Below are 8,591 nucleotides of genomic sequence, written 5' to 3' on the forward strand. Positions count from 1 at the left end.
CTCTGAGCCGTTGCTCCAACTCCAGGGTACCTTTATATTTCTACAAACAAACAAGAAATGGTTAAAAGAAAACAAGCCTAAAGAGTCAGCCTTCAGAACTGGAGAAATGGCTCAGCGGGTAAGAGCACTGACTGCTCTTCCAGAGGTCCTGAGTTCAAATCCCAGCAACCACATGGTTTCTCACACCCATCTGTAATGGGATCTGATTCCCTCTTTTGGTGTGTGTCTGAAGACAGCTGCAGTGTACTCATATAAATAAATAAATATTTAAAAAAAAATAAAAAAGAGTCAGCCTACATGGCTAACCCTAACCTCACATTCTATCTGCAGAACAAAAATGAATGAATGAATGAATCAATCAATATCAGCCTACAGACAGGGAATGATGTCTTTGGCAACTATATCCAATAGTACTAACAGTGGATTAATATCATGAATCTATAAAAGATTCATAAAATCTATAAAAGAACTATAAAAATTAAACACCAAAAAGTCACCCAATTCGTAGACTTAAACTAAATACCAAGTTCTCAAGATTAAATATAAATCCATTCCAATAAATATTTGAGAACGGAATATTCATTCTCAAGAAAAAGGAACTGTAAACCAGTTCAGCAAATATGTGAAAAATACTCAACCTCTTTACCCATCAGGAACAGGACAATTGAAGCTGCTTTGAGAGTTCCTCTCACCCCTGTCAGAATGGCTACCGGCGAGGAAAGAAGCATTCGATGCCAGCAAGGCTCTGTGTGGGAGAGCCTCTAAAATCAAACTAGTGTGGCTGCTACAGTGTCTGTAAGGAGGTTCCTCAGGGGACCAAATACAGTCCTGTCTGACACAGCGGGGCCACTTCTGGGTGTATACCTGATGGAACTCAAGTCCTTTGAAAGAGCCATGTAGTCAGCAGTTATTGCTATGGTGAAGTGTTTAAAGAGGCAGGGCCTGTTGACAAAACACAGTCTCCTTGATCTTACCTCGTGACTCCCTGAGTGCTAGGTCATGACAGTCAGGTCACTTTACAAGGAGAGACTGAGACAGGCAACACTGTTGGTCTGCACTTCAGTCCACCCAGGAGGATGCCCCTTAAGAGTCAACAAGTAGGCAGGGATGTGGCACACACACTTTTGATTCTAGCATTCGGGAGGCAGAGGCGAACAGATCTCTGATTTCGAGGCCAGCCTGGTCTACAGAGTGAGTCCCAGGACAGCCAGGACTACACAGGGAAACCATCTTGATGAAACAAAACCAGAAGCAAACAACTCAGGTTATCCTGAAATACCAGGGTCACAAAACCTCCCTCTCCCTGGTGATATTATACAGCAGTAAGGACTGCCAAGGAGGAGAGACTCCCAGACCTGTGGAGCTGCCTGCGTCTTGTTCAGAGAGCTACAGGTTTCCAGCTCTCATGAGTCGTCACTGGCGTTGGGGTGGGCCTTGGTGACACAGCTGCCTCTGGGTCCCTCACGCTCCTGTAAGGACCCAATAAACTCACTGGTTCACCAAGTGGGACTTGGGTGGTATCATTGCTTTGGTCTGTCATTGGTTCCCTTTCTGGCGTGAGCAGATATGTGTTCACATCTCCCGAGGCATGGTATCACACAAGCACACTGTAAGCTTCACTCCCTCCTGGGAAGGGAAGACTTTACCTAGGTTCTGAAGAACCCCACTTGGGTCTGGACTCTGCCAAAGCTGTGGTCCCTCCCATCATAAATGTCCATCTTGAGACACAGGTAGGTGGAGATGGTGGGCGAGGCTCTTCCATCTCTGGCCAGGAGAGGTGAGTTGTCAGGCAAACCTTCAAAGTAACACCATTGGTTTCCTCCAAAATGGGTCCTTGGGCCTGTACTGAGGGCTCTAGCTGTGTGTGCATGGATGGATTCCTAGAGAAGGAGGAGCCAGTGGTATCAATGTTGAATGCCCTGAGCCCTGACTATACCCTTCCAGGGCCAACCCACAACCTCCAGCAGCCTGAAAATGCTAAGGGTTGGTTGCTCCTGTCAGTTTGACTGGACCAAGAGATGCCTAGGCCATTCGTAAGGCAAAGGTTGGGGTCTGTCAAGTGAAGCCATTCCCAATGCCAACTGACTTGTGGGTCAGCAACTGAACGTGTGCAGCAGCATTCCAAAGGCTGGTGTGGTGGCGTGTGTCTTTAATCCCAGCGCTTTGGAGACAGCGCCAGGCAGATCTCTGTGAGTTCGAGGCCGTCCTGATCTACACAAGGAGTTCTAGGCCAGCTAAGATTACATAAAGAGACCCTGTCTTGGACTTGAGGGAGAGAAAGTAAGAGGGGGAAAAATGGGAGAAAGCCAGCCGGCACACCCAGGCTCTGCTCTTCTGAGCCCGTGTCCCCACGTTTCTTCAGCGAGCTTGTTTGATTGATTTGTTGTTTGGTTTTGAGAAGTTCTCACATTATAGCCCATGCTGGCCTTAACTGCATGATCTGATTCTCCTGCCTCAGTCTCTCTGAATGCTGGGAGGACAGACACTTATATAATACTACTTACTTCATTGACTCAGCGCCCATTCAATGGGCGACTCCCAGGAAGTGGGGGGGGGGGGCTTCGAAGGTTTGGGAACGCAGTGGGTGGTGCCTGCTGCTTAGACTGAGCCCCTCAGAGACCCTGTTCTCTGCCTCTCCTGCACGCAGATGGCGATGGTGTTCAGACTACTCCACCTTCAATCCTATCAATCTGTTGAGTCCCCTCTTGTAATAATATGTGTAATATACAATTAGATATAAATACAATTAGGTATAATATATTAAATATTAAGTATAACGTGTTCTACTAGTCCTGTTCTTCTAGAGACCCCCTAATATGCCTGCCACAACCAAAGTCAGATGTGACCCCCCTTTTTCTCCAAGCCGTCCCCACCCTACTTTTCAAACCAAAACCTCCACCTCACCTCCCTAGAACCTTAGCCTTCGGGCTTCAGGTCCTTTGCAGGCGCCATTCCCTCTGCCTGGTGTTCTCTTCTCCAGATGTGAGCATGGCTTCACCTCTGGAGTGACTTGGTAAAAGGATTACATTACACTCCCATCCCCCGCCCCGGCGCACCACCACCCTCTAATCCCAAGCACCCTGCCTAGGAGGTCAGCCCAGAGGGTGGGGCCTGCCTGACCAGTCATGAGGATAGAAATTGCCCCATAAACATGGATGACTAAGTGGTTGATAGTTAATCATGGAGGTGGGTGGCGCTGACGCTGAGGTGCTAGGACCAGGTGGAGAGGGAACAGGAAATGGGTAAGGGGGTATGAGAGCAGGGCTGGAAGCCGGATGTGGTGATTTCTCCCTCTTAGGCTGTGTCAGAATGGCCGACAGAGGGCGCAGCCTGGCATCTGGGAACAGAAACAGCAGTGGCCCAGCCCGGACCTACCAGGTTCCTACCAGGAGAGACTAACCAGTGAGCTCCCGTTGTCCTGGGGGCCAGGAAGTTGGTAGGATCAGGAAGGCTGGGAGCAGAAAGCCAGTTCACCCCTTGACCTTCCCAGCACCGGACCCTGGATTCCTGCGGGGCTCTGTGACTTTGACAGCATTGCTGGCTTAAGAGCTCAGCTTCCCTCAGGAGCCAGTCCCACCCCTCTGGACTGGGAACGGCAGCTGGGGCTCAGAGCCTGCTTTGCACGTATAGCCTCCGCGTCTTTGGTGCGACCTATCTTATTTACATAGTGCCATTCCAGCTGCCAGCTCGAGGAGTGGTGGGAGCAGGCAGTGAAGTAAAGCAGGATAAACTGAGCCGGGGCGGGGTCAGGTCTAGCCCAGGTCACACAATTCAGACTAGTCCTAATGACACAGCGACCCCTGCTTGTCAGGCTGGAGTGGGGAGTAGCATTGATTTGCAGTCACCCAAAACCCAAGCGGCCCGCATCCTTCCGTCTTCGCTTTCTCGCGTGATCCAAGAAGACGTGCGGCAAGGGCGCAGGGTAGGGAGTGGCGTCCAGTAGGTCAGTCCGACCCGCGGGGCCAAGGAGAGCGTGCAGGGGGCCGCATTGTCCCGCAGCTCTGGCTGGGACAAGAGGGCGAGGCATGGTATCCATGTCTGTGCAGCGGAGCAGCGGACAGCACTGCCCCCTAGCGGTAGAGGGAGGAACCGCGGAGCCTCCAGGATGCGTCTCCTGGGAGGGTACCAGGCCCCCTGGCTGCCGGGGCTCCAGGACTCCTCTGGGTCTCCGAGTTCGGGACCCACCATTGACACTGCTCCCAACTCCTCCAGCCATGTACCTCCCGAAGGCTCCTTTCTACGGAAATTTGCCGCCTGCACTCGAACCAGCCTCTGTCTTGGCCACCTCAACCTCCGAGGCCACTCAACATCCTGCTAGACGCTGGCCTTCCTTTCCTCCATGACCCTCTCCTCTCGTAGCGTCCTGCCGATCCCTTTAGGTTCCCACAGGGTCCCAGGCTTTGAGTTGTGCTACACCCACGTTTACAAGGCTTCAAGGTGACAGCCGTGTCGACATGGCGACACGCCATTTCACCCTACCGACCTAGAAACACAGTGGCCTGTGTCTGCACAGTGCCCTCTGCCCGAGGCAAAGGTGGCCCAAGTCCAGCAGCCCTCTGCACCTCTCGCTCCAGTCAGAGCCGGCCATGTTCTCCATCTGGAATGCTGTCCTCCCAGCCTAGCTTGCTCACCAAGCACAGTAACTATGCCTCCAGGGATCTTCCCTGGGCCCCTCGGGCTCCGGCCTGGCCTTCCCCAGGTGCACGTTTCTGAGGCTCCTGCAGGGCTGAGGGCTGAACACAGGAAGATGAACTGAACACAGAACAACCTAAGAAGAGGGCTTCCTAGCATCCGGGGGGCAGCAAGGAACCCCAATGACCCAGTAATGCAGTACGGAAGGTGTTCACCTCTGGCTAGAGGAAACGTCAAGGTTCTTGGGAAAGCTACCCCCCAGAGGCGAGGCGGCAGAGCAGGAAGAAACAGTCTGGGAGGGGCTCCCCGGCTGGAAAGGGGATTTGGGCAAACTGTAGTCCTTTCTGGACTTTAATCCCAGCACCGGGGAGGCAGAGACAGGCCTGGTTTACATAGAGAGTTCTAGGCCAGCCAGAGATACATAGTAATACCATGTCTCAAAAACAAATGGGGCTGGAGAGATGGCTCAGCGGTTAAGAGCACCGACTGCTCTTCCAAAGGTATTGAGTTCAAATCCCAGCAACCACATGGTGGCTCACAACCATCTGTAACAAGATCTGATGTCCTCTTCTGGAGTGTCTGAAGACAGCCACAGTGTACTTACACATAATAAATAAATCTTAAAAACAAACAAACAAACAAATGGGCTGAACTCAACCAGGTCTGGTGGCTCCCACTTGTAATCCCCATACTCAGGAAGCTGAAGCAGGGGAATTTTTGTGAGTTCAAGTGCAACCTGGCTACACAGTGAAACCCTGTCTCACAAAACAAAAACAAACAAAAAACAAAAACAGAGCCGGAGAGATGGCTCAGCGGTTAAGAGCACTGACTGCTCTTCCAGAGTGTGTCACTGTGGGTGTGGTGTTTAAGACTTCCTGGAAGTGCCGGGCGCACACGCCTTTAATCCCAGCACTCCGGAGACAGAGGCAGGCGGATTTCTGAGTTCAAGGCCAGCCTGGTCTACAAAGTGAGTGCCAGGACAGCCAGGGCTACACAGAGAAACCCTGTCTCGAAAAACCAAAAAAAAAAAAAAAAAAAAGACTGCCTGTAAGCCAGTATTCTGCTAGCAGCCTTCAGATGAAGATGTAGAACTCTCAGCTTCTCCTGCACCATGCCTGCCTGGATGTTGCTATGGTCCAGCTATGATGAAAATGGACTGATCCTCTGAACCTGTAAGCCAGCCCCAATGAAATGTTGTCCTTATAAGAGTTGCCTTGGCTGGGCGGTGGTGTCGCATGTCTTTTATCCCAGCACTTGGGAGGCAGAGGCAGGCGGATTTCTGAGTTTGAGGCCAGCCTGGTCTACAAAGTGAGTTCCAGGACAGCCAGGGCTATACAGAGAAACCCTGTGTTGAAAAACAAAACAAAACAAAATGAAAAACCCAAACCAAAACAAAAAAAGAGTTGCCTTGGTCATGGTGTCTGTTCACAGCAGTAAAACCCTAACTAAAGACACAGAGGTCCTGAGTTCAATTCCCAGCAACCACATGGTGGCTCACAACCATCTATAATGGGATCGGATGCCCTCTTCTAGTGTGTTTGAAGACAGCTACAGTGTAGTCACATACATAAAATAAATAATTTTTTAAAGTATTGGTTTGGGAGGGAAAGGAGGATGGTGGGAAAAAGGTTTGCATATTAAGTGACCCTGAGAGGCAAGGAGACTCCCTGGGTGTTCTGTCACTGCTGGGTAAGAACCAGCCCTGCAGGATGGCTTAGAAGCCCAGTCTCTGTTGCCTCTCTCGGTTCCTGGATGGTCAGGCGGTCCTGCTTCCTGCGCTTACACAGTTGCAGTCATCTGGAGGCTCAATAGGTGAAAAATCCCGAGAGGCGTCATCGGCTGATTCTGGATAATGACAGGGCTCAGCTGGCTGCTCCCCAGTCTGCTGGGGCCCTTGCCCTAAGTAGGGCCTTTGGCTCTCCTCTGCAAGGCTTCTTACCACACTAGCCTGGGCTCCCTTACAGCCTGGCAGTCTGGTTTCATCGGTCACGTCTGTGGGTGAAGGATGAAGCATGAAGAAGACAGCTGTGTTAGGTAAGGGCCTTTCCGAAATGGCTGTGGTGATTTTCAGGCTGAGCTGGAGGAGCTGTGCAAAGGTGAATCAAGGCAGAGAGAGGAAGCCGCTACTGCCAACAGTCTCAACTGAGAAGACCTGACAAGAGTGTGAGAAGGGGGCGGAACCGTGAGAGAGGGGGCAGAGCTGTGCGAGAAGGGGGCGGGGCCATGCGAGAAGGGGGCGGGGCAGGCAAGTGGGTCGGTGGGCAGTGCCTGGTATGCAGGTGTGTGGGCCTTGTGGCCTGAACATTAAAGATGAACTTTTGCCAGGTGCAACACGTGATACAACATTGTATGTGGTGGGTGTGCCAGCTAGGTGCCAAGAGGACGTGTCCTTAGATGATAGGCAGAGACAAACATTCTGCCGTCCTGGACTGCCACATGACTATGGAAATGAAGGAAAACATCACTAAGTTGGGCTGGTGACAGAGACCTTTACTTCTAGCACACTTGGGAGACAGAAACAAGTGCATCTCTGTGAGTTCAAGGCTAGCTTGGTCTGCAGAGAGAGTTCCAGGCCTCCGGGGCTACACAGTGAGGATCCTGTCTCAAAAAAAAAAAAAAAAAAAGTGTGTGTGGTGGGGGTGGACTGTCATCCTTGCAGAGGACCCCGTTCAATTCCTAGAACCTAATGATGGCTTGCAACTCTCTGTAAACTATCTATAGCTCAGTTCCAGGGAACCTAACACCCTTTGTTTGGCCTCTCTGGGCACCAGGCATGCACAATACATGCATGAAAGCTTATAACACACATAAAATAAAATAAATATGTACAAAAAGAAATTTTAAAAAGAAATAAAAATTACTGAAAATAAAAATAAATCTTCAAAAAAATACATCCTTACGAGCCAAGCTCAGGGGACGAGCCTGTTATCCAGTGCCCACATCAAGCGGCTTCCAACTGCTTTAACTCCAGCCTCGGGATTCTTACGCCTCTGGTCTCAGAGGCACTGCTCAGGGACACAGACACAGGCATGCACATACTTTACAATAAATTCTTTAAAAGGATGCAAAGTGAGAGAAAGACTTCCCAAGTATGAGGAAGAAAAGACCAGATGAGGCAGAACTGCTAGAGTGCAGGGAGAAGATAGAATGGAGACAGCGGAGCCAATCAAGAATGACGGTGAACAGACAGTCATGGTGTGGGCAGAGTAGCCCAGAAATAAGGAAGCTGAGACTGGAGGATTACCTTGGGTTGGAGGCCAGATTAGACCCCCAAGAGAGACTCTATCACAATAAATAAATAAAAATTTAAAAATAAAAGTAATAAAGCTGGGCGTGGTAGCGCATGCCTTTAATCCCAGCACTCGTGAGGCAGAGGCAGGCGGATTTCTGAGTTCAAGGCCAGCCTGGTCTACAAAGTGAGGACAGTCAGGGCTACACAGAGAGACCCTGTCTCGAAAAACCAAAAAAAAAAAAAAAAAAAAAAATAAAATAAAAATTAAAAAGTAATAGAGGTCTGGAGAGATGGCTCAGTGGTTAAGAGCACTGGCTGTTCTTCCAGAGGACCAGGGCTCAATTCCCAGCACCCAGATGGCAGCTCACACCTGTCTGTAAGTCCAGTTCCAGGGCTTCTGAAGCCTCACTAACACACATGCAGGCAAACACACCAATGAACATACAATAAAAATAAACTACAGCCGGGCGTGGTGGCACATGCCTTTAATCCCAGCACTTGGGAGGCAGAGGCAGGTGGATTTCTGAGTTCGAGGCCAGCCTGGTCTACAAAGTGAGTTCCAGGACAGCCAGAGCTACACAGAGAAACCCTGTCTCGAAAAACCAAAATAAAATAAAATAAAATAAACTACATATTAAATTTTTTTATTTTTTTAAGACGTATTTATTATTATATGTAAGTACACTGTAGTTGACTTCAGACACACCAGAAGGTGGCATCAGACCTC

This window comes from Mus caroli, unplaced genomic scaffold (genome assembly GCF_978045245.1).
Source record: "Mus caroli unplaced genomic scaffold, Mus_caroli_1 scaffold_14, whole genome shotgun sequence".
In the NCBI taxonomy this organism is placed as follows: domain Eukaryota; kingdom Metazoa; phylum Chordata; class Mammalia; order Rodentia; family Muridae; genus Mus; species Mus caroli.